Source organism: Podarcis bocagei (genome assembly GCF_964188305.1).
Source record: "Podarcis bocagei genome assembly, chromosome: 6".
Classification (NCBI taxonomy): Eukaryota; Metazoa; Chordata; class Lepidosauria; order Squamata; family Lacertidae; genus Podarcis; species Podarcis bocagei.
Genome location: NC_138130.1, coordinates 75,928,405 through 75,955,862, shown reverse-complemented (window position 1 = coordinate 75,955,862; position 27,458 = coordinate 75,928,405). Strand labels below are relative to the sequence as shown.

At 40.2% G+C, this 27,458-nt stretch overlaps 1 protein-coding gene across 2 annotated transcripts in view; it reads left to right on the top strand.

The window, feature by feature from the left end:
- Positions 1 to 9,210: 9,210 nt before the first annotated feature.
- ZBTB20 (zinc finger and BTB domain containing 20) overlaps positions 9,211 to 27,458 on the top strand; it is a 487,687-nt gene continuing 469,439 nt past the window's right edge. For both annotated transcript variants that reach the window (XM_081197924.1, XM_081197922.1), the window contains exon 1: positions 9,211 to 9,276. The gene's annotated coding sequence lies outside the window, so the exon portion shown is untranslated. The remainder of the gene's footprint in view (positions 9,277 to 27,458) is intronic.

The window sequence follows — 27,458 nt, the reverse complement described above, 5'->3', positions numbered from 1 at the left end:
TTTGACTGTGTACAAAAGTTTAAACAACTGCATATAAAAAAACGGCTTTTAGCAGTGGCGTGGCATAAGTTGCCAGCACCTGAGGCCATGCAGAGGGGGGCGTCTGCTTCACCCAGGAAATTCCAGCCACAGGGATAAGAAGAATCGTTCCATTGTTTGGAGAGGTCACTTCCTGGTTCTCATAGAGAACATGTTTTCAATGGGCGCAGCAACGGAAGAGCACATCTGTATTGAGGCAGCACCAGGTGTTAAAAATTTGCACCCCTAGCAATTTTGCGCCCAGGGCAACTGCCCCTCCCCATGCTATGCCACTGGCTATTTGAGAATTATAAATATAGCAAGCAATTTAAAACAGCAACAGCACATGCATATAATCTTCTCAAATCCAAGAGAGATACCAAGTGGGATAAATAGTCTAGAAGGCTTGTTGAAAGAGGAACAGATTGAGAACGTGCCAAAAAGGCAATAGAGATGGTGCCTGTCCAATATGCAATAATAGGGCACTCCAAAGCCTACATATCACCACACTAGGTTCCAGCATGCTTAAAAGAACTGCCTGATCAGATGGTATCCGCAGGATGCTCTCTCCTGCAAAATGCAGGGATTGGTTGGGTATATGTAGAATGAGGCAGTCTTTCAGGTATCCCGGTATCCCAAGCTGTATAGGGCTTTCTACCCTGATACCAGCACCTTGAACCTAGCCCAGTAGCTAACTGGCAGCCAGTTCTTGCGTTGTTATTAGTCACAATGTGTTGCCACCGGTAGCATCTGCCATCAAACGTCTGGCTTACAGTGAATTCCATGCAAGTCGAGGGCACTCTGTGAGACTGCTCTTGACCCCCATAAAGCTCTGTGTAGATTGGCTTTCAGCATCATTTCATAAACTACTGTCTGCAACCATTGTTTAAATAGAAATATGGAACCCAACCCAACCCATCAAAACTTAGGCTGCAGATGGAAGGTGTGCATAGCTATCTGCACTGCTTTCTCCTCAGCTTTTCGCATCAAGGGGTGTGGTGGAATGTGCATGCTTTCCCCATTCACTTGTAACTTGCTGGGCAAGTTGAATTCCCACCTGTATCTGATAGTACCTTTCTGTGAATTGCTGGAACAGTGAAATCCTGGTGGGATACTGTGTGGGAATGTTCAGGGAGGCAGGAGAGAATATATTGTTTATTAATATCCTTCCTAACTTGCGCTAGCAAGTTCTATAACTTAGCAGAGTTTTACATTCCCCTTTTTAAACGCACAGCAGATAGTTGGTAAATTCTCTTATATCCCTCTTAAAAGAATAAACACGCCACAATCTTGTGTAAAGTATATAAAAGAAGTTTACTCACATCAGTTCACAGTTGGAAGGCAGACTTAATTACAAAGTATATACATGTGGATCTATCCCATATGGAGATAGTCCCAGTGTCCTCTGTTCTAGCTAAAAGATGCTTCTCCAATGACGAAGGAAGAAAAAAAAAGTCACATGCAAAGGAAGTATGTCCCAGCCAGGAAGAAACAGGAAGTTTTCAACTGGCTGGACCAAATATTCCCTCGCATGTCCACGCTAGGAAAACAAGGAATGTTGTGCTTGACTGCTACTTACATATCACATCCCACATACTGCAGCCACACTCAGCAAGGGGGTGTGGAAATAAGGGTGGGGCAGTAGGAATGAAACGCAACAACACTAACTGGGGACAATGCTAACTGGAGTTCCTTTGTTTCATAACTTTGTGCTTATTTTTTTGCACACACTGCTGGTGGAGCCACAATTCAATTTAGTTTTTCCTTTGGTATAAACGGGAGAGAATATTCTCTTTTAAGAGTCTTTTTTAAAAGGTCTGAACAAGTTGACTCAGGTAAAGTAGAGACTGGGAAACAATGTAGAACATTATAATAATTTTGACTGTTTGAGCTGGCACGCAGTATTAAACATATGGTTTATCATGCCATGATTTCTTCTACTTTTCTGGAGTGTTGCACCAGTTTTCTATGCGCATTGTGCTTTTGCAAAATGGGAGTTTTGAAAGAGGTTGTCAGAGACTGGGATTCACCTCAACGACGACTTACAAAGACTTCTGTATCATTTGAACTGGTATAAAGCAAAGAGGATTGATTCAAATTGGTGAAATGTTTAGTGTTGCATCTATAGCTATACTGCTGCTTCTAAATGCTTGCAGGACAGAGTGCAAACAAATGAGTACAGTGGTACCTCGGGTTTCATACACTTCAGGTTACAGACTCCGCTAACCCAGAAATAGTACCTCGGGTTAAGAACTTTGTTTCAGGATGAGAACAGAAATTGTGCTCCAATGGCGCAGTGGCAGCAGTGGGAGGCCCCATTAGCTAAAGTGGTGCTTCAGGTTAAGAACAGTTTCAGGTTAAGAACAGACCTCCAGAACGAATTAAGTACTTAACCCGAGATACCACTGTATCTGACTTATAAATCTGGCCTTTTGGATTCTCTCCATTCCACACCCCTTCCTGTCTCTGGTTTACACCCTCCTGGCTCAACTGGCTTTAGGTCCCAAACCCTGGCTCAGCTGAAGATACACCTGCGTAACTTGCTCTTCCTGACTCTGCCAGGGCTCAGCCAAGTGGTTGAGCTGATGCCGGTGTAATGCCTCATTCACACGGGCAAGTTATTCTGTTTTCATGACATCCCCCAGCTAGGTTCTGCATTCTATCTGAATTTTCACACAATGTGAAAGCTACTTCTGGAACCATAGGGTAATCTAGTGCACATTTCGTGCTCACTGCTGTGTTATTTGCTTCATGAAAATCTGCTCCCCCAAAATATGGAAACAAGTGCTAAACCCGTGCTGCAATTCTGGAAGTGGCTTTTACAGCACGTGACAGCTCTAATATAATATATGTGGAAAATAAGTTCGGAAAACAACATGAAGATGGGACTAACTTTGATGTGAATGCAGCGCCTAAGTCCCTCAAAAGGGGTGTCGGGGGCAGGACCAGAGAGAGAGGGCTTAGTCTGGATCCAAAGCCCAGTTTGCTTAAGTGACTTGGCAACCCAGCACAGAACACCTTTTAAAAGGCTTGCCTTCCTCTGCCAGGCTTTGGCAGAAGAGCAGCAGCACCTTTGCTGCTGGAAAGGGTTTGGCGCTAGTGCAAGTTTATGCTGCCTTCACTTATGTTTGCCTGCTTTACACCAGCTTCTTGCCCATAGGGTTGCTCCCTTCGCTTCTTGCTTGCCTGGATGGAGATTAGAGGGTGTGTATAAGTGCCCCTGGCCTTGAACACTGCAGGTGTGTGGCCCCGATGAGGATACAGCCCTCAAGCTGGAAAACGTTCCCTGCCCCTGGCCTGGGTAATGATAAAGAAGCCCTGGAAGCATGGTCACATCTGGTTTGAAAAAAGCGGGCAGCTCTTTTCCTCTGTCCTGATTCCAAACACACGCCTAACTATATTTTGAGACAGGGAAAACATCTTCAGATTAGTTTGGCTGGTGGATTTATTTTTCCTGAGTCTTTAAAGCATTGCTGCAGAAATTCCCTGCCTGTGCTTCGTTGAAGGTGCTTATTCTGTATTCTTCCGGAACTTCTGTCCTCATTCACTGCTTTCTGCAGACTATAATTTGTGGACTCAAGTGGCGGCATTCCTATATTACAGGGGATAGTTTATTAAGAATATTGAGAGGAGATTAAGGTGTGGTCTCAGTGTTTCTCAATCACTTCGACTATATGCAACAGAGGAAAATAAATGTCATTTCTTTAAAACACAGGGTGGAATAGCAATTAATATGTGGGTGCACGAGGCACTGTATTGATGCTAATATCGTGAAGTGATGGCAGATTTTCAAAACCAGCTTCTGGGCACAGAAAGCTTCTTTTGCACTTGGCCTCTTGGCTTAAACTAACAGCACAGTGTAATAAAATTAGAGATGAGTTCATAGCAGCAGTTCCAGCAGGTCATGCTGCCCTTCTTAAAAGAAGGAAACAATTATGCGTGCTTCCTGCCCACAGATTTACTGGAATCTTGATGGTCACTATGCGAGCAAATCAGGCACCAGCCTGGGCAATGGTTGGCAGGTGCTCTGAGGCATGGGTTTGCCCTCATGTGCTCTTTGGCACAGAATGAAGCATAATTTTTCCTCTCACTTTTAATTGAAAATATTAAGTTTGTGAAGACTTGAACAGCTTGGGTCTTATATATCTTAGGAAACTGCTTCTCCCATATGTTTAATATTTATTTTTAACATAATTTTTTTTGGTACATAGACATTAAACAGAAAACAATTAATAATTTGTGCAAACATTAAAGCACATAGCTTCACTACTGATAGAGAGCACCCACTAAATAACAGTGGTACCCACACAGTTAAGAAAACCTTCCAAAATGAGATAGTGGTGGCCAGGTATGTGATGTCAGAGCAAGTTCTTGATAATGTGTGGCAAATTAGAGTAGGTCCTTTCCAATTTGGGGAGTTTCTTCCAAACACTGAACAGAGCCCAGAGCTTGAGACATGAACATTATCATTAATTATGTAGCATCGTTCTCTCTCCCAGTTGGTCTGAAAGGACTGAAATTAGATAAAATATTTGTTTTACGGGTACTTTAAAATTGTAAACTGCCTTGGGTGGCTTGCCAGAAATATGGTATATTATTCTTGTTGTCTGTCTCAAGAGAATTGAGTGCACCTCCAGGGGGTGATGTCAAACTGCTTACGTTATCAGCACCAAAGTGACCTCCCAGGGGCGCAAGCCTAGGCAGTGTGCATGGATGTCCTGGGCTTCCAGATGACAAGACACCCATGCCCAGCCTCACTGATGTGGTCCAAAGGAAAGGAAAGCAATTCGTTTGGCACCAGCTTAGCTGCAGGGGTCTTCCGAAGGAGGCGTAAAAGGCACCACCAACCATCTTAGGGACTCCACTCCAGATTTGGAGTTTGCCCCTTAGCCTTTTCTTCTCCCTGCTCAATCTGCATCCCTCCCACTCTGGTAAGTGCCAGCAATGTGCCTGTGTTCAGAAGCCAGGAGAGCAGCGATGCTCCACCTACACTGCCACACAGGCCACTTATGAATGCAAGCATAGCTCTACAATACGTGGGAAGCATGAAAGTGTTGCAAAACTGGAAGAGAAATCAGAGAACTAGTCAACCTCGCACGCTGAATACCATGTTCCCTAACAAAATTCCTCAATAAACCATGGGTCTCCAAAGTTCTTGGTTGGCACACAGACTCTTAAGCCTAACACACAAATGTCCTATAAGATGGACCTTATATTCAATATCTTTGCTATACAATAGTCTTCCTCTTTTCACATTGATCACTTCCTTTCTCTCCCTCCCCCACCCACTGTTCCCACCCACAGTCTTAAGTCATAAGGAGTACTTATTCTCCAATGCTTCTCAAAGGGCAGTGTCATACTAAATGATTGTTTACTCTTTAGATAGGATCAAGTGCCCCTCTCCTGATATCTTAAAGCCTCAATATGCATATACACACATCCATACCCACAGGAAATGACCTCCCAACTTCACTTTTAGCTATAGTGTTTATCACTTTTCATTCCTCCCTCTCCCAGGTATAATAGTTCTCCTGCACAGCAAAGAATGTTAATTAACCACCATATCACCCAAGTACACAAGTTAAAAATTCTCAACTCAAAAGTACAGGTTGTATTTGCCTTAAGTACAAAGTGTAGAGGCTGTAATGAACCAGAATGGCCTTTTAACAAAAAACAAAAAACAAAAACCAAGGCATTAAAAAGTGTGAGTGGGTACTATTATTAGTCAAATAGCCTAGAATGTTTGGTTTTCAAGTCAGGCCTTCTAGCTCCCAAATCAAACAAACACGCACACACAACTGGTTAAAAGTAGGCTATATATCTCAAGCTCCCTTCAGACCTCTCTAGAAAGTGTCTATTGCAGGCAGGGGTCCAACTTCAATTTTAACAAGCAGCCCAATAGCCTACTTTGTTGGTATGTTAAAGAGAACTGTATTTGAGCTATGAAAAACGAATATTTGTTTTCTCATGAGCTTATTCTTCCTCTCATTTTATCGCTCTCATACCATCTTCTCAGCCTCTTTCCGCCTTCCATTTCTCTCACTAACAAATGTTACTTTACATGACATACGCAAAGGTCGAGACCCAATGTTCTACTTGTGCCTATTATTATGCATGTACTATACTTGTTTATACATTTTTTAAAACTTTTGGATGTACTATATAAGCCTAATAAAAACTCAATAATTAAAATAAACCATATGTTTTTTCTATGAAAAACTATTGTCCAGCCTGGGAAAGTAAGGTCAAGCATGACCTTTTCATAAATGGAAGAAGATGAACAGAATGCTCTTCTTTGGACAGACACTTGGGCTGAGTTCTGCAGAAGGTCTCTGATGCATAAAACAGATCTTGTATTCCTGATTTTGCTGGCCTTAATTAAAACCTCAGCTCAAAGGAACTCAGCATTGACTCCGAACTACTTCAGGTAATTAGTAAAAGAAATAAAAATAGAAAACAAGAGAGAAGAGAGAAAATGTGCAGAAGGACTCTAATTACTGAGCAACTACAATCATCCTTTATTTAGGGATATCTGGGAGCCAGGAATTCCAAAGTATTATAGTATATTTATTTATTAAATGTATATACCAACCTGCATCCAAAGATCTCAGGGTAGTTCACAAAAAGTTTAACACCAAAGGGGACAGTATGTTTTATATGAGATGTGCAGAACCTTTCATCCTCCAGATGTTATTGAACTATAACTCCCATCATCCCTCACCATGTGTGTTGATGCTGATGGGAGTTGTAGTTTAGCAACCATCTGGAGTGCCACATCCGCCTTACGTGGACCAGTTTGGTGATAATCCCAGGAAGGTAATCACCCAAGTATCAAATTGTCTGCCAGATTTTGTCTCATAATTGGGTACTGTATTCCAGGCACTTTTTATATTATTATTTTACATAGTACTTTTGTGAAGTTAACTTTCTTTATCTTGATTTCTCCTTCTTATTTATCACTGTCCTATACATATCTGGAACTATAAGAAATGAAGGATAAATGAAAATTTCCTCATATGGAAAGCACTCTAGCTTACCATATCAAACAGCAACACTAATGCTTAAAATATTTTTGTAGCACTTAAAGTACTCATTTAATTAAAGTTCACATTTACATAAAACTTCAGAATATTCAAAGTATGTGGAAATGTTGGATATCCCAGCCTTCATGCTCAACAGTCAGGGTTGTAAACCAACAACATATGGGTCACAGGTTAGCTACCCCTGGTTTAAGACAAGAGGAAGATGACATTTTCCAAAAAGGGTTCTACGGATCTTTGCATTGCTTTAAGATGAGCAATATCCTGGTCTTGCCATAGTTTGGTGTTCCGTTGAGTAACTTGTTCTGAACCAGATGTATGTGATTTATTGAATTTCAAAATAGTTTGGTGGTTGAAACATATCAAAGTTTTAAAAAGGCTCCTCAGCTTTTGGTTCCAAAAGGTTGCTTAAATGGTCTTCACGCTCTTGTGGCCTAGATAGCTCAGTTGGTTAGAGCATGGTGTCGAAAACAGAAAGTTTACAGGTTCAATCCCCATAAGGAAAAGCTGAATATTCCTGCATAGCAGGGGGGTTGGACTAGATGATCCTCAGGGTCCCTTCTAACAGCATGGTTCTATGTGTGTGTGTTTTGTAGAGCATGAGACTCTTAATTTCAGGATGGAGCCCCATGTTGGGCAAAAGATTCCTGCACTGCAGGGGGTTGGACTAGATGATCCTCATATTCCCTTCCAACACTACAAATCTATGAAATAATCGAACACAGTTGCATCTTACTGCTTTAATTGCGTTTACAATGCATGTTTGCATGCACACTGGATATTCAAACTGTTTATATGCCAGTTATCTATGTGGCACCTAACAGTGTCTACTCAGAAGTAAAGCCTACTGAATTTAACCCTTGCCCTAGTCCAAATCAGTGGGTGGGTAGGTAAGACTGTAGCTTTAATTGCAATAACCTGTGGATAAAAACAATATAAGAAATGAAAGAAGCAATTAAAAATCAATACTGTATGAATATTTAATATGATGGAAGCGGCCTCGTCTGTCTTCAGTAACAAATCTAGACACACTGAAGGCCACCTGAATGAATCCAAAAACCACGGTTTGGAAACCCCTGTTATAAAGTATTGTTTCTGATCTTACGCTATAGCTTGTGGTTTATCATCTCTTGTAAATTACTTAAGAGACCTGTTTTCAGTCAGCGACTAACAATTCATTATTAACAGTAATAGTAATGATGATGATATGAGAATGGTTTATATAGGTTTATCGTCTTAACTCAGCAAGACAGAAAAAGCTGCCTGCTTTGGAAAGTGTGACAGCCTTTAAGGTACCAGGAACCCAGACAAGAAGGAAAACCAACTCAGATAAACTGTTTTTCCATCCTTCATTCGCTTCTGCGGGGTCTTCCTTTTTTTCGCTCGTGCGTAAATGCATTCCCCATAATTTGAGAATGGAACAGTCCACTGCTCCCGCTCCCTAGAACCCCCTTCTTTATCTGTGAATAGTACAATCCAGTTCCTTGCCAAATCCAGACAGTGATTAACGCCCGTCGCCGCCACCCGCTGGTGCCGGGAGTTGCGAAATTTGATTGGCTGGCAGATTGCTAACTGTACTCGAGTGCCATTGGTCTATGCCTCTCTCGACTCCTCCCCTGCTGGATCTGCTATTGGTCATCGGACCTCAGCAAGCGCTTTCCCTTCTCCCACCCCTCCGAGGTCATTTAAGTTTATGAAAGAAATAAATAAATAAAGGGAGAAATAGAAATGCGTAGAAAAGGGGAGGGGTGTGTGTGGAGGCCTCGCAACCTAACCTGCTAGGCGGCGTGAAGAGACGCGTTTTTAGCCAATCATTGGTCACCCTGGCAGTCAGCCCGGACAAATAAAACACAAGTTATTAACCAGGTCAGCCTTAACCATACGTATACTCTCCAATGATAAGCATCGGTGGCGCTTGATCGACAGGCGTCAAGACCAATACACCGGGGACAAAGCGGATTTGTTTTTCCTCAGGGCCGGAGCTCCTCCAATGGGGAGGGCAGCAAATTAAAGGCGGATGGAAAGAGGCGGACTGCATGGCTGTTTGTAGACGCGAGGCTCCTCTGGGAGTGGCACGGCTGTCAACTAATGGGGGATATGAGCGGGGATGGCGGGGCGGGACTAAGAGCCAATGAGAGACTCGCCTGAGGGGAGGGTGGTGGCCGTCCCTACATTAAAGTGTTGAATTGGCGTGGGAGGCTGACAGAAGATGAGAGAGGTACCCGCGCTTCCGGGGTCAGTGGGGGGTGAGGAGGTGTGGCTAGCTGCGGCTCCGCCCTCTCGAGGGGAGATGCTGTTGGCGGGAGGGGGGAGTTTAAGTGGGGGGGGGGAGGAAAGGGAGGCAAAAGTTCTCTCTCTTGAGGAGAAAAAACGAGGGCGCTCACAAAAAATAAATTAAAAAATTAAAAGTTTGGCGGCGCCCGAAGGACGGCGCAGCCCTTTGACGGTCTACTCGGAAGTAAGCCCCACTGTGCTCAATGGGCTTACTCGCGGGTAAGAGTGCCTGCCGTCCCTCCGAGTGTCTCCATTCGGAAGGGAGTAGAGCCCGGGGCTTGTAAACTCTCAAATAGAAGTGCCTGCGAGAAGCCGCACTTAGGTGGGAAGCAAGGCCGGCGAAACCGAGGAGACGTCTCCTAGGATTACGCCTTGAATGAAGGCTGCAACCCGGTGCGCACTTTCTTCCCGCTCCTCGGAGTAAAGCTCTCAGGGCGACTTACTTCCGAGTAAACCCGCACACACAAAAAAATAACCTCCCTCCAATGAGATTTTACTGTGGCGTAAGCTTTCTTTCTGCGGCGCGAAGTATTATTTTCATTTGATATAAATAATAAGTCGCGCTGAAAGACACATGCGCGGGTACGGAGAAAATTAAATTGTGAAATGCAGGGATAAAAGCGAGCTCGGACCCCAGGGAACTTTCGCCAGAATTCCCACCATCTATTATTATTATTATTATTATTATTATTATTATTATTATTATTATTATTATTATTATTATTATTAGTGTGTTGCTGTTACTCAGTCTCCTCCGATCTAGCAGTTACTGCTGCCGCGTTTGTATTGAAGCAGATGCCCGAGGACTTCTAAGCTTTTTCTTCCTGCAAATCTCCCTTGTGTTTCTGAGGCGTGATTTTAGGACGCTCAAATCTTTTCAGAGCGAAGTGCTTAAGATTATTCTCCTCTAAGCATATGGTCTGGTTAGGAGGTTAACAAAAAAAACACACACAAAAAGAACTGCTAAATTAATTTCCTAATTCCTCACAACAACAATAATAGGAGGGATTTAAGTTGAAAATGCGAAAAGGGCTCTTGTTTCCATTTGAATCAGGATTTTTAATATTCTAAATGATACCAAATTTTCAACTGAAGGCACGTAGCTGGTGCTTGGGGGGTAGGGGAAGATGGGGTAAAGAAGCAGGAGTTCCTAGGTGTTAGTGGCAGGCACGGGAAGAGTTAAGGCTAGAGTGTGGTAAGTCCACCTTCTGCCACCTATTTAGCCACTCCAGGTCGAGTACCCCTTTCTGCTAATCTCCCATTGGTCACCTGAGCTGTCGATTTAGCTCTGGAATCTATCCAGGAGCTGGAAATCTGCTTGCATTTGAAGGGCTGGGTAGGAGGCTATACAGTGGGCAATGCCTGCTGTGGCTCTTTTCCTCTCTCCCTGGTTTTGGCTGTCTATAGGCTCAACCCTTCTTTCTGGTCCCTTAAACCAAGTCCTGCTCTTTCCCTCGTTTCTACCCACTCATGTTTACAGAATGAGATTTTCCCAAAGTCAAAAAAACTTCAATTCAGTGCTGAATTTGAGTGAGAAAGGAATGTAAGAATGCAAGAAGAGAAAAGAGAGTGAGGAGTTACAGGGGAAAGGAAAATGCTGAGCCGAGCCACATGGGTGGTGGTGTTGCAGAACTTGTAAGGAGGGGTCAAAGCTGGGCAACTTCACATTGTCTAAGGGTGCTTACTGAAAGGGGGGGGGGAGGACCAATATTTTCCATGTTGAGCCATGAATGGGCAGTAATCTGAACGTAATTCTTGAGAAAGTGATTCAACCTGAGATTCTATGCACACTTGATGGGAAATTTCTGAGAGGTTGCTGCTAGGCTCTTGGGGGGGGGTGCTACAAGACTCTTTTGACTGTTTTAGTTTAAAGTAAATTCCATTGAAGTCAGTGAGACTTGCTTCTGAGCAAACATGTATATAGGATTGGGCTATAAATGGCCTTGCTGTGCAAACTGCAAAGACACCTTAAGCTAAATTTGGAAACAGGAAGGAAACATATTTTCAGGACAATAATAAAGTTGGAAAGTTATCCACTGTTATCAAGATCACAAATACAAATTTCAAATGATTTGCCAACAGGAAAAATCCTAGGTGCCTAGAAATTTGATATTCTGCTGGAGAAGAATTTGAAGTATTTTATGCAACTCTGCTTTATAAAACAGATAAGTACTTAATGCATATTGCAGCCCAGTCCTAGCCATGTCTACTCAGAAATAAAGTCTATTTAATGTTTAATCCAATAGGTCTTACTGCTAGCAAGTGGGGCTAAGATTGCAGCTGTCATCAACTTTTTTTCATAAAGAGTGAAACATGTTGGGTGTCTCCTCTTTTTTCTAAGAAAGCTTATGAGATTATTTTCCCATTTTATTTCTAATGTGTCATTCTTTCTGGATTAATTCATTTTGAATTGTTTTGTGATAACTGATTTGGATTCATAGCTTCAGTAAATGATCTTTAGAAAGGTAAAACAAGTCCCTCTTTTGTACCACTCCATCTGTCGCCCCATGACTGTGATTGCTACTGTGTCATTAATTTGTAATTAATACCGGAGCTTACCTTTCAGAAGTAAATCTTTTTCTTGCACAAACTCATCTCTTTTTAAGAATTGGAACTTTTGACTTTGCTATATATTGCATTCTTAAAAATGTGGATGTGTGAAACAGCAGAATTTAGGAAGTCTGATAGGTAAATCCATTGGAGCCTTTAAGGAAGACTTAGTTGCCCTATAATTTGTGGTTTGGCTTGTTTATTTAGTCTGAAGCTGCCTACACATACAATTCATTTACCTTTGCTATCAGAAAGTGGGAGATGGGGATCCTATTAATTAAATTACAAAAAAAACCCAACCCAAAAAACACACCTCGAGCTGGCCTTGGGAATGTGCTGACCCATCTCAAAGGCTAAAGAAATACATTTTGTATCTGTTATAAAACAGTTATAAAACAATGATTACTAGATCTTGTAATGAGTCCCTTGAATGTCAATAGTGGTATCATAAATATACACCTGCCTATTCCGACACCTGTAAATTCTTGGTAATTGTGACCTGCCCAAATGGTGAAAGAAATCCATATTAGTGACCTGTACAATGGCTTTAAGGATACCTTAGAATCTTCCTTCATGGCCAAAGAAAGGACAGTCCCAATTTATCTCAAGGGGCATTTGCGCTTTAAATATCACAGTGTAAAACTTCACTATATGCACAAATATGTCTATTCCTATAATTATTTTCTCCTTTGTCAGCTATTAAGTTTAAATTCTATATAAACAGACATCAGTATTCCCTTCATGAAACATCTTTATTTAATTCGCATTGGAAGTCTCCTCGTCCAAGTGAATGCATTGAGTATATCCCCAAGTGGTTAATGTGCTTCAAAGCCACCCATATGAGATCTGAAATCTGGTCCAGTGACCTAAGATATGCCTGAAAATGGGCCATATTTTAAAGATGGAGCAAGGAGTGCCTCTTAAGAGAAACTGACATTCCAGCACAAAGCAAGCCAAACCACAAATGATATGGAAAATTGGGTGTGGGAGTTCTACTACATTTTTTTCATACTTGAATCAGCCTTGGTAGAGATGGCACCTCTGCTAGGAGCCATGAACAATAATCTGTGCTGCAGAATGCAAACTTTAGTGTAATATACAAGTAATGACTGATAGTTTTTTTTCCCCTCCTAAAAAGTAAGGAGAAATATGTGTGCATCTTATGGAGCGAATGCAGGCTGCACAGCTATCCCAGAAGCCAGAACAGCAAGAGGGATTGCTGCTTTCACTGCGCAGCGATCCCTCTTGCTGTTCTGGCTTCTGAGATTCAGAATATTTTTTTTCTTGTTTTCCTCCCCCCAAAACTAGGTGCGTCTTGTGGTCTGGTGCGTCTTATAGAGCGAAAAATATGGTATATTCTCTGAGAAGACTGAGAATTATGAAGTGATTATGCTCGTACAATACTACAAGAAGCATGAAACACTAAAAATAGTGTCTAAACCCAGTATCCCCATGAAGCTTCTCCAGTCTTTCCCTTTAGACAAAGGTTGCCTCCCCAGCCCCCACCCGCCCCTTGCGATCTTTGGAGGTAGGAAATGAACAACTAGAGCCTGACTAACCAAGTGAGTGTTGCCCTTGGCCTAAACAGTTGTATGTGTAAACAATATTTTACTGGTTTGTTTGGAAAAACAAATTGACAGTGTTCTTAAACACAATTTCACCATGAATGTTTAGATAGCTTTGTGGGGAAACAGTATAAATGTACTTATATATACTTTGTAGAAATGCACTTCTAAAATCACAAATGCTTGCTTCACATTCATATATATATATATATATATATATATATATATATATGTAAAAGAATTATTCATGTGGTGCACTAACTGTAGTGGCCATTCCTGCGTTCCCTGGACCCCCGCCTTTGGGTGCACACTAACATATTCACTGTTCTTAAAACTTTAACCTCTACCCAGAAATATTTTCTTCTGTTGCATTCTAAGTGTTCAGTTGTTCAACAAAAAGAAAGCAGGCAGTCTTTCAGAAGTAAATACATAGCTGCAGAAATTGTTTGTTGTCTCATAGCCATTCCATTCCTGTGACTTTGCAAAAGGTGCTTGGAGGGATTGTTTGTTCCCCCCCCCCCAATATATACTAATGGTTACAATACTTTACATCCTCCTGATGCTGCTGAACTACAGCTCTCACCACTGGCCATGCTGGCTGGGCTGATGGGAGTTAGAGTCCAACGACAGCTGTTGGCTGCCCCCTAATTTAAGGTGTTGATACTTAGATTCTGCATCTAGGCATGAGAGACCCAAAGCACACAAAAACCACCACCTTGCAAGTATTCATGCTGTACTACAGACAGAAACAATACCTCAAGGATCAAGCTAAGCCTTCGTCCTTGATATTCAGTAAAAATGTATCCATTTCACACATAGTGAAAAACCAAGAATGAGACATAAATTGCTTTTGTCTATAGCTACAAAAAGAGCACATATTGACAGAAACGGATATGAGATATGTGTTCCTGCAGTTTCCCATCAACATAAAGAATAGTTTGAGAAGCTAGCTTGTTATGCCTTCATGCAGAACATCTTCCTTTGTACTAAATATGCTACCTCATTCTTAGCACACATATGTACATTTCTCCCTTTCTTGAAAGTAGTTCCATCATTCAGAATGTACAACTTGGGAGTGACGCAACAGATTGTTGCAGTGTGTCCTCAACCCCCCAACAGAAGCACACCTGTTCAGGCCATCTGCCAACAGGCTCAGGATAAGAGCTGGCTGCTAGTCCTAACCTAAACCTTTCTTGCTATACAGCTTGGTGGGGAAAACGAGGCTGGGGCAAAGATAAGAGTTTTTTAATCTTGTAGTGTGCATCCCCTAACCCTAATAATTGCCTCCAGGATACTCGCACCTGTTAAGCTCTTAAGCATGCCAATTTATTTTCATTCTCTCAGCTGACAAAGATCCCATGGCTCAACTGCCCTTTAGCATGAAATTCATTAATAGACTTGCATAAGTCGTATTAAAATGTGTTAAATTGTTTGTGATTCTTATATGCCACCCTTCCTTCCAAAAAAGGAGCCCCAGAGCGGCTACCAATATAAAATAGCACCAGAGCAGATTTTGGGGGCATAGAGAAAGAGGAAGGGGAAGACCTGCTGCTTGTGCAGCACACAGCTAAACACACAAGATGCCTACCGTATTGTTCGCTCTATAAGACGCACCCGACCATAAGACGCACCTAGTTTTTAGAGGAGGAAAACAAGGAGGAAAAAAATTCTGAATCAAATGTTGTTGAAGAGGCTTTGCGCAGCTATCGCTGAAGTCAGAACAGCAAGAGGGATTGCTGTGCAGTAATCTCTTTCTGTTCTGGCTTCAGCGATAGCTGCACAGCCTGCATTCGCTCCATAAGACGCACACACATTCCCCCTTACTTTTTAGGAGGGAAAAAGTGTGTCTTATATAGCGAAAAATGCGGTATTAGAGAGTGTGCTAGTACTATCATTCTGGAGATCTCACAATGTTCTAAATGATAGTGGATTAAGTGATATTGTGGATTGTTTAAATATTTTGTAGTTTGTTAATCATATACTCTTCAATCAATTAATCCATTATATTTAAATAAATTGGCATTTCATGAAACAATGAACATAAATGCCTTTTTGATAACATATAATGTAATGTTTGTTTTAAGAAAAAGCTTATTCCTCATTTTTAGAAGACGCGTTTGTGAAGAGGACTCAGCAGAATAAAACCATTCCTTAAAAAAGCAGACAACTGTGTGCTTTAACTTTGCACCTCGACAATAAAAAATTGTCTCTGCTTATTTTAAATGCCTGTTACAAAATTTAAAGATACTTATTTAAAAACAACCAACAGACAAATTTTATACATGTTTACTCAGAAGTAATTCTCATAGAGCTCCGTGGGGCTTACTCCTAGGAAAATGTGTTTTGGATTGCAGCCTAAACCCTGCGCACTTTGGGCACAATCTATCAGAAAACTGTACTGTGACATCCTCTTTGATTTGAATGGCACCATGCAAGTGTTCCATGGAAAACCCCTATTCCGATCACTGGGTTTGCAAAGGAGAAGCTTGTGCTCAATTGTGCAGTTAGTTACAGTCTCTTCTTCAGCTTGGAAGTATCCTTCATTTTATATATAAGGAAAACCTGATACTTTCAATGAAATACGTGTGTTTATTTAGAAATAGTCCCATAAAGCTCAGTGGCGTTTACTCCTAGGAAATTGGATATGAGATTGCAACCTTAGTCTTTAAATCTACAATCCTATACCAAAGTTTCCTTGGACAAAGTCCCATTGACTACAATGAGACCTACATATGAATAAACATGTATAGGATTGTGCTGTAAATGATTTGTGATTTAAATCCAGAGCATGCTGACTTTCATGTTTACTTCATCTAAACATACAGAAGTGCTTGTGGTGGAGACAAATCCTGTAAAATTAAGCCATTCTCTTTTGTAATACTTTGAAACAATGTAATGTAAGCATTTTTAGGCATAATAGGAATTGTGAGAGCTGGTAAAATGGACCAGGTCTGAAAGATACCCCAGAAGCTAAATTTCCAGATCAAAGGAACAGCTATGGGAAGAGGAAAAACCTTTTATTTCAGAAATGTGATTATTTACAGTAGAATCTTCACATTTCAATAGTCTTTGAATTTCTGAAGTGTATTTTTATATACAAATCATATCTTAAAATTAAGAGGATAAGGCTCTGCATTTCAGCAGCGATTTATGTCTCTTGGTCTGAATTGGCTTTGCAAACATTAATAAATTAAGGTGAAAAAGCTCATTGTGGTAGAAAATATCCTATCTTAATAGATGAGAAAACTTAAACATGAGAAGGTTAATGGCATTATTGTCTATGGATCTTCAATTCCTTTTGAAATTTAGGGATAGATTCTAAGGGGGGAAATGACATCAATTTACTGACAGATGAATAGTACTCTACAACTGAAGTTGGCAAGCATATTTAAATGGGATATGGTGATATGAAATCCCTGAGCATTTTTAAGTGTGCTCCTCACAATACCTTGCAACTTAAAAAGCACACCTTGACTCATATTCACATTGAATTAAGTCATCTGGAATTTTATTGTAGGAAATGAAAAAGGTTTCAATATTCAATGATCAATAGTAACATTGGAAATGAAGCAAATTGGTATTGGTATTTCATGTCAAAATGAATGGCATATCCATGTGGGAGCAGGCAATGTATTAAACACTTCTGGGCCAGCCATTTCGTGGTTCAAATTCCAAGGTTGCAATCTTCATAATGGCAAAGATGTTGACATGTAGCTGATATTCTGGTAATTATTAGTAGCAGGGATGCTTCTGAATTCCTCGTTGGTCCTGAATTTAACAGTTCTCATTTACCTTCTCCTGCTTGTGGATTAGCACCAACACACATACATGCTCTCTACCATTCTTGTAGGTTGGATTTTCAGAACCACTAAAATCCATTGTGCATGGATTGTTTGCTCTTGAAACACTTTCCATTTATTCTGTTCACATATTTGTTTTTAATTTGGCTAAACCATGCTCCAAGCTTATGTAGACAGCTGGCACCGCCTATGGGCGCAGGGCACATGCGCTGCCCCAGGCGCCCGATCGGCTTGCTCCGACGCTGTTGTGACTTTTTAGTATTCATCTACTATACACCCTATTCGCTTGTAATTTGTTTTAGCTGATCGTAATATTGTATTTTACAATTGTTGTAACCAGACCTTTGACCATATGGTGAAGAGTGGGTAAGAAATACAGTAAGAAGTAGAATAGTATAGGCTCTGGATTTCTTTCTTTTTATCTACTCTGCTTGATGAACTCTAGAAAGCCAGAAAGGGCTTTATGCAGGTGATTAGATAGCAAACACACACAAAAACCCCAAATGTGCAAGGTTATTTGTGTGCAAAAAAAGTGGAGTAAGAGTACATGGCCCATGTTCTGAAATGCCTCAATGAAATTGTACATGTAAAATCAGAAAACAGAATGTGGTACAAAATATGGGACAGAAGGAACCCATGGAAGAATTACAAATGGGGATGGGGAGTCAGTTTGACTATTGCCAATAATGTGAAAACGTACAATAGTTAGGTTAAACTGTACAGCAGGCAAGTGAATCTAAAGCTCCAAGGTGTCATTCCTCTCTTGGGATCATTAAACACATTCACTCCTCCTGTTACAACAAAAAAAATCATACAAAGGGTTGCTTAGGCATATTAGATGTCCTTAGACACTTTAATAAAGCCCCAAATATGTGGGATGCTATGATTATGACTTTTTATTAAAAAAGGAGGGGTGAGAATCGTGTTCTTTTCAATTTGAGGCTGATGGTGCTACAAAAAAATACGTTGCAATTATCATATATAGGTGACACTGACTATAGTGTGAGAAGGAGAGGCCTGCAAAAACGCTTTTGTTAAACCATTTTTCAGCACACAAAAGCACTTGATTGGCACTTCACTGATTTAATAGCCCATTTGTAATGCAGAAAGAACATCACTGAAGACTTTAGCATTATCCCAAATCTAATAATTGAATTTGTAGGTGCAAAAACCCAAGATTTCTAACACACAGGAAATCTTTTGGAGAGCATGAAACAGAGAAGTTGTAATTTTAATGTGTTGTATTTTATCCTTGTGGTTCTTAATGTAACAGACTAGGGAATTAGGAAATTTTGGTTTTGTTACTGCATGTTCTTCTGATGCCTGCAGCAAATTTGTGCTGCAATCCTGAATTCATTTACCAAGGAGTAAATTCCATTGAACACACATTGGTTTGCTTTTTTTAAAAAAAGAAACAATAAACCACTGGGTCCAATAATAAGCTGAAAACTTCACTGTCAGTTTATGAAATTGTAATTGAAATGTGAAAATAAGTCCCTTTTAGGCGAGATGGGATTCCAAGCCAGTTTGTTTCAACAGAATTAAATGGAAATTATTATTTTTTTCTCTGTCAGATGTTCTTAGGCCCACCGGTAATTTTGCATAGCGTGATTTCCCCCTCTTTTAAAATCGCAATAATCCTGTGACGTAGGAAAGGGACAAAAAAATACAACTACCAATATCATAATATCTTTATGCAGACCTATGGTGCAGCCGTACTGTGTACAGTTTTGACTCACGCAAGAGCATGGCGCCAAAAGACCCATTTCTTTCACGAGCAGCAGCACTACTGCAAGCGCAAGCGCTGGCTACAAACCCCAAGCTCAGCAGCAGAGGCGCTGGAGGGGGAAAACAGGACATTCCAGGATTGAATCAGAAGTTGAGATGGCTTCAATTTAAGATTTACTGCTTGTACTGCGTTAAAAGAAAACGTCATGAAAATGTTTTACAGATGGTATATTACACCGGTAAAATTAGCAAAAATGTATAAAACCTGTAATAAATGCTGGAAGTGTAAAGAAAAAGAAGGAACATTTTATCATATGTGGTGGGAGTGTAAGAAAGTGAAGGGCTTCTGGGAGATTTTATATAATGAGATGAAAAAAATGTTGAAGTATACTTTTGTTAAGAAACCAGAAGCCCTACTTTTAGGCATTACAGGAAAGGAAATAAGAAGGAAGGATTATAAGCTTTTTCAATACGCAGTTACAGCAGCAAGAATTCTACTGGCTCAGAAGTGGAAACAAGAGGAAATACCGACGAAAGAGGAATGGAGAATGAAATTAACAGACTATGCAGAACTGGACAAGTTAACAGGGAAAGTTAGATATCTTCGAGACCAAAAGTTCATCGAGGACGGGGGGAAATTTGTGGAATATCTGAAAAGTACATGTGAAGTACAAACAGCGCTGGTGGGGTTTGAAGAAGCACTGTAAAAACTGAGGTATATTGTTAAATGAAAATAGATGATTGGAGGGGGGACTAATGGCAATAGAGAGCAGAAGAAATGTGTAAGCAAGAGTTAAATATGGATGATTGTCAGAGAAGTTGAAGGAAGTCCAAAAGTATGGAATTTGTGAAAATTTGGATTAAAACTGTATATTTATGTTAAAAAAAAGAAGAAGTTGAGATGGCTTCTGTAATTCTGGGTTGTCCTGGGAAAATCAAGGTGGCTGAGAGGTATGGGCAGTATGTCTCTGAACAACAGAAATGGAGAGCTATTGCCTACCTTTGGACTTGTCAGAGACCGCTTTGGAAAATAGAATGCTGGACTAGTAGGGCTTTTTTTTAGTTTGCATACTCTCAGCCTAAATTCTCATATTAAGTTTTGGGGCAGAGTCAGAATTTAAATCCGGGTCTCCCTCCATGGACCAGCTCTATAGCTATTACATTATCAACTTCCCTGGGTGAGAGAAGGGAGGCAGGCAGGCAGACAAAGACACGTCTACTTGGTTGCTCCCGAATCAGCAGGAAGTAGCTGCTTCCACTTCTCCCTCTATACTTGCAAGAGCAAACCATTATCTGTGTGGACCCTCAGAATAGGGCTTAATAGAAATAATAATAAAAATAGGCCTACTTATCATACATGCTGGAAGTGCAACAGAAGTGAGAAACTCCTGTCTCGCACATGTACACTAGTTTGTTTGGGGAGAAATTTTCTTTAGAAGCACATCGCTTGTTGAGATATCAGGTTTTAATTGGGCCACTAAAATAAGAATCGTGGTTGAGCAAGTGCTTCCTTAAGTACTATTAGTCTGTTGCCAGGGTACTCTATAAATACAGATTTTACTAAGGCATATAGGTCATAATAGTTTGTAATAGTTTATGTGGTGCTAATTGCATCATTATCTATTAATACTATTAAACGTCAATATCTACGCTTAACAGGATCAGCTTAGTTTCTCAAAATGAAGCAGACTATTTTTGTTTTGGCTGCAATAATGTAGGTGTGTCATTTTAGATGGGCCGCAAATGAGATTTTTAAATGTTTACTTATTTATTTTTGGGTTCTTGTATACCATTTTTCGTACAAAACAAATGAAAACAAAAAACAAGTGACTTCAAACCGGTTCACATAAAAGCAGATAAATAGGAATCACAAACACAGACACAAAGAATACAATTAAAAACCAACAAAATCATGATGATCTTTATAAAACACAGAAGGACTAGCAATTGGAAAGTAGGGGTTGGGGAAGAGTCAAATTAAACTGGGAAAGATTGGCAGCACAAACAAGTTTTTGCCATGTGTTTGAAGCCCATCAGTGTCATGAACATCCTCACCTTCACAGGAAGGAAGTTTCGCCAAGTTTTTAAATCAAAATCTATTCTTTTTGTGTTGTGTGATTCCTGCAGTACTCTATTCAGAGTCTTGATGCTACTGATGCTAGTTTATACTTATTTTTATAGTTTGGGTTTTTCACGTGCTTTTGAATTGGGTTCTCCCTCCCCCACTCCCTGCTCATTGGCGAATATGCAAGGTGTTGCTGTCATTTTTTAAACTCCCATAAAAACAAATACTGTATACAGTCATACCTCGGGTTACGATTGCTGCAGGTTTCGTGTTTTCAGGTTGCGGACCGTGCCGAACCTGGAATGGGTTACTTCCGGGTTTCGGTGCTCGCGCATGAGCAAAAGCACAAAATGACATCACACGCATGGGCAGAAGTGCCAAATCGTGTCACACGCGTGCGCAGACAGGGTGCTTCAGGCTACGAACGCTGCGGGTATGACTGTACTGTAACTAACTCTAACTGTACTATCTTCAAAGTGCACAAATCACATTAACCCAAACTATAAATAAAAAAAACCATGAGCTTGCTAGCACTCAGTTTCTGGCTCCTTTTTAAACATTTAAAATATGTTTGATTTCTTTCTTGTAGCTCCTGCTACTTGTGCCCACCTCTTGTGACAGTATTTTAGACTGGCTTCCCACAAGGGCTTACAAATCAAGCAGGTTAATGTCTTCATTAAAACTGAATTGCAGTTTACTTTGGGAAAAAAACATATTTAATATTTCAAGATATTGAACACTAAACTACTATTAAGCTTTAACTAATGCATTTACTTTGCTGACACTTACTCTCCGATGGGACATGTAGCTCAAGTTAATGTCACTAGAAGTGATGTTTAGGGCTTCGGGAGACTGTTTCAAACCCACTCTTAGATGATTTTACTTTCAAACCCACTCTCTGCACTTGAGAAAAAGTTTTAAATAAGTGATCCCACTTCTTCACCAGCCCTATTTTAGAAACACAGTCAGTGCTGTCCCTTGTATTGCCTACACATAATGGTTCAAGAAGTATAGGGGGCATATAAAACAATAAGGGGAGGGAGGGTAGTTTTTGGATTTTGAGGGAATAATAATTAGTGGCAATTGACAGGGTAAAAAAAGGATGTTACATTGCACCAAGAATAATTAAATCTGTATGTTTGCAAGACTGACACTTGTCCTAGTCAGGAAGCTTGAACGGCATTCTGTGGGAAAAGCATCCTCCCTATTACCCTGCCCAAGTTCCATGCAAGTCTTCTGGGTGTTTTAAGTACAGTGGTACCTTGGTTTCCCCAGAGTGGCTGGGGAAACTCAGCCAGATGGACGGGGTATAAATAATAAATTATTATTAATAATAATTATTATTACAACCATAATTCGTTCCGGAGGTCTGTTTGTAAACCAAAACAGGTTGTAACCCAAGGTGCACTTTTGCCAGTGGGGCCTCCAAAAAAAAAAATTGTTCGTAATCCAAAAAAAGAAAAGAAAAAAGGGTTGTAATCTAAAAAAAGGTAGCAAACTGGGACACACAATTGTGGGTTTGATGCGTTTGTAATCCAAAACGTATGCAAACCAAACCAAGGTACCACTGTATCTTCTGTTTCAACAGATAGATTTTAAAGGAATTTCAGGGTTGCACTTTTTTCTTTATTTCTTCGTATGTTGTCAGGCTTGGCTCAAATGTGCACAGCAAGAAAATAGGTGCAAGCTATGTTAGGAACGGCAAGTGAGACCTTGTACAGTGTCTAGAGGCCGCCCTGTCAAGTACAGTCATACCTCATGTTACGTCCGCTTCATATGACATTCTTTCAGGTTACGTCCCACGGCGACCTGGAAGTACCGGAAAGGGTTACTTCCGGGTTTCGCCGCTCACGCATGTGCAGAAGTGCAAATTGACGTCATGCACATGTGCAGAAGCAGTGAATCGCAACCCGAGCATGCACAGACGCACCTCTGCGGGTTGCGTTCTTTTCATGTTGTGAACGGGCCTCCGGAACGGATCCCGTTCGCAACCAGAGGTACCACTGTATAGCTAAGGCAGAGGGCATTGCCTTCCCTGGCCTGCATAACAGCCGTTTATTTTTGTGATTCCAGATTGCACCCCAGTTAAGGAAAATTAGGGTATGCTGGCTTTTACTGAATACTGGTAGCCAGCCTGGGTATCCTTCAATGAGCTTCTCTTTAATGATGTGCAGTATATCTGAGCATTCTTTGATCCAAACACCTGGATTTTCCTAGGTTTTCCTGCTTTGCTTGAGGAATCATGTCTGCTTTATGGTATTCTGTGGGGAGGTTTTTATATATCAGGGATGGGGAGCCTGTGCTTAGTCCAGCGATATGTGGAGGGCCACAGCTTCCCCTTTCCCTAATCACACCGCTTGTGGTTTCAGGAATGGAGCACAAATAAATATTGACACAAATGCTGACTGTATTAACCAACCAGTGGGTTTTTTCCAACACAGTGCTAAGTCGGGGTCAGTCCAAGAATTACCGGTAGTGCAGTGGGACACCCCCACACCCCCACTGCACTTCCTAAATCTGTTCTAGGAGTTTCCCCAACCATCTGAAGCAAATTTGGGAAGAATACACGGCATATGTAGGGAGAGGAGGGGAAGAGTCTCATTGCACTAGCAATAATCCTTAAACTGATGGGGCAAGTTAGAATACCACCCAATGTAACATTATTTGTTTTATAAGTAAGCATTTATCTTAGATCTTGAAAACGGAAATAAAAAAACTTCTGCCTTACTTTTTAATAACCTTGTTAACAGCTTTAAAGTTAGATGGAACTAATGCCATTCTGCCTTTAAAAGTGCAATGATTTCTCTGCTTTATTTTTAACCATGTTGTGTTTGTTTCTGGGAGGCAAATATAAATTAAGGCCAACCTGAAATTCCTAGCTGCAAGTCTCCAAACATTACAGCTAGCTTGTATTTTTCTTCTTTGAAGAGTCATGCAGACATAAACTACTAGCCAAATCTTCTGAGCCTCCTATTTTTTTTTTAGTCCAAGAACCTGATGCTCAAACAAGTTTATCCTATGGCTCTTGCTTTATTAGAACTAGGATTGGATTTCAGGGACCCGTCCTAAAAGTTGCTCCTTTTAAAATATTTTACAAGTATCTCTGTATATGTCATGTTCGGAACTATGCAAGTAAAGAGTAATATAGCTGCACGGATTAAACAAATTGCTTTACATTTGCACTTACTAAGCCTTTTCTTCATTAAAAATTATTTTTCACTTTAAAACAATGTGTGTATTCAAGGATTGGGATAATTGTTACCTACAAGCACAGCTGTCAGCAACAGAAATGGATGTTTCCTTTGCAGAACAGCAGTTTGCTCATATTGGTCTCTTCAAGCATTTAGCTGTACATAACAGTAAGAGAGTCCTACAGATGTAGGAAGCCATGATCAATGATCAAGACCATGGGTAGGCAAACTAAGGCCCAGGGGCTGGATCCGGCCCAATTGCCTTCTAAATCTGGCCCGCGGACAGTCTGGGAATTAGCGCGTTTTTACATGAGTAGAATGTGTCCTTTTATTTAAAATGCATCTCTGGGTTATTTGTGGGGCATAGGAATTCGTTCTCACCCCCCCCCAAATATAGTCCAGCCCCCCACAAGGTCTGAGGGATAGTGGACCGGCTCCCTGCTGAAAAAGTTTGCTGATCCCTGATCAAGACTCTAGCTTTCTAGCGTCCATTAGTTCTCAAGGTTCTTTCAATTTTTCTTTTGACTGATCTCTCACTCTGGAGATAGCATGTAGCACACATGCTGCTAAAGCATGAAAAAGTTGACATTTTGGGGTCTAACCCATTTTGCCTATCATTTACCACAACCAATTGTTGGTTTGCTGGATTTTGGCAGTTATTGTTAAAATGGGGAAATATGTGAACACCTGGACTAATGACAGTTACAAGTTGTGATGCTTTCCTAGAATGCAGTTGTTTAATTGGAGCACAACATGGGGCTGCTCTGTCTATACCAAACCTTTCTTACGAAATGCAGATTATATTTGTGTGAGATTGTTCAAGGAGCTTTTCTGAGAAGAGGGGCTTACATCTCAAAACTACAAAAGCATGAGGAATGTTTTCAGATGTTGTGAATTGTTCAGAATCAAGAATACTTCCTTAAAGGGAGAGAGATGCAGCAAGTCCAAAATGCCTGGACTTATGCTACAAGTTCCTCTCATAAGAAAACTTCATTAGGAATATTACCTTGCCTAAGTAAGAATAAAATTAGATTTACAAAATGGAAAATACATTGATGTTGTTATTAATAACAGTGTTAATAAACGTTATTGCTTGTGCTGACTAATGGGGCTTATTCCAACAATACAGAACTAAGTAGTTCTGGGACAAAGCATTCTGAATGCCTTCGTTCGTTATAATCGTGGATTAAGTACTGTTGAGGTTCCTGTCAGTTTGTTTTATTAGAAAATGCTGCTTATTTTACTGAGGCATGCTGCCTAAACCTGAGGGTGTTGTTTTTTAAATCCATAAACAATGCTGAGCTCTTGTCAGAAAAAAGCCACATTGAAAAGATCTGAGTCTAAAACTGCTTCAGTTATATACAGCACTACATTAATCAATTCCTTGAAGTACAGTATTACATACTTTTTTTTTAAAGGCCCCTCAATCTCATCTTGGGATAGCATATTGAAATGCTTCCTTACTGGGAATGAGGGAGGTTGTTATTTTGGACAGAGTTATGGAACTTCTGAGATATTATGTAGGCAATGCTCAGATAATATTAAAGTTTATTTCAGGCTCAGCATATTTGACCTCAAGCATCCTAAGAGTCATGTAGACCTGGCCAAAGCTATTACATTCCTCCAGTGATCCCCATAATAATGATTAATTTCTTTCATAACTCTCTTCATAATTAATACAGGTTTCATTGTGGCCACTACTATTCTCTTATTGATCATCTCAGCCATTTAAATTGGGACTGGTAAAGCTGTCTCTGTTTACTCTGCTGAGCAGACATTTATTTTATTTGGATAGCTCTCATCATTTGTAAATTATGTTGGGGATATTGACTGTCATGGAAACTACAGGTATTTCAGTGCTCTTGTCATGCAAGAGATGAAGCCTTTTCAGCATTTGAGGTTAATGTTCTTCTCTGTTGCTTTTTGCTTTTTGCAGTGGTCTATGAACACTAATTAGTCAGGCTTTACAGAGAAGCATTAGCTGTCCTGTTTTTACTTATAGCTAAGAGTATATTTTCCCTCCCCATCACCACAGATGTCTCTGAAATATGCTGAATGCTGCAGGAGTTGGGTTTGTACATTTACAGGCACATGTTAATCACATTAATTGTAAACTGTAATATATGTACGCTAACTATATGGCTTAATCGTTTACTTTATGTAAACTTCCCAAATTCAGACTTTTTACTCTGGACAGAAACAGCTGGACTTCATATTAATCCAAATATTAATGCAATTGGGGAGTTTTTTTCAATTGTATTTTAGTGAATGACAAGTTTTTCCTAGTCATTTCATGAAGGTTAAAATTTTTTTTTTTATTTTTTTACATCTCATCAGTAACAGTGCATAATCCATAAGAAGGCAAGACTAAATGACATTTATGGCCAGTATCAAGTCTGTTTTCACTTCTATCTGGTCATGTTACTGAAATCTTCAAAACTGGAATATTAAATTATTTTATCTCCCCCCCTCCCTTTTCTTTTGCTTACTGTGTTTTGTGTAGAACCACAAAACAAGGTATGTATAAAGAAAGCACATCAATAATTTATTTAAATTGCTACTTTTGTCTTACAGTGAAGTTGATGATGTTCATGACAATAAATACATTACAAGCTTCTTATGTCTTATCAAGTTGTGTATGTTGCAGTTTAATCTTTTGGGTTGAAAAGCAAAAACAACTACAGATGGAAAGTGGAAGAAAGAGCCTGGAATGGTGCTCATCTTTGGGGCAGTTCACGAGTGTAAATTGACTGCTTATTTTCCTCACATGACCTCTCAAGTGTAGCTCATGTGAAAAAGCCTCTACGTGCTTAGACTATATGACATCCTTCCTGCAATGCACAGCAAGCTTTTCTCTGACATAAAAATTGCTGCTGCAACTGCTGATGTGTCTATCACAGGTTTTATCTGTGGAATATCCAGCCTCATATAATCAACATGCATGAAGGGGTTAAGATCATAGAGTAAGTTGTCCTGCCATACTTATCTAGGTTAAGGTTACCAGATTTTTTTCAATGAATCTGGGGGCGCTTTTCAACTTCCTATTAAATAAATTGATTTTTTCAGAGGACTGATTTGTAAATCCGGAGACTGTCCCCAGGAAAAAGGGACGTCTGGTAACCTGGTATCTAGATTTCCTTATTATTTTGCTATCTATCTATCTATCTATCTAGCTATCTACCCTAATGAAAATTCATTAGCCTTTTGGTTTGATTTTTCTCCCCACC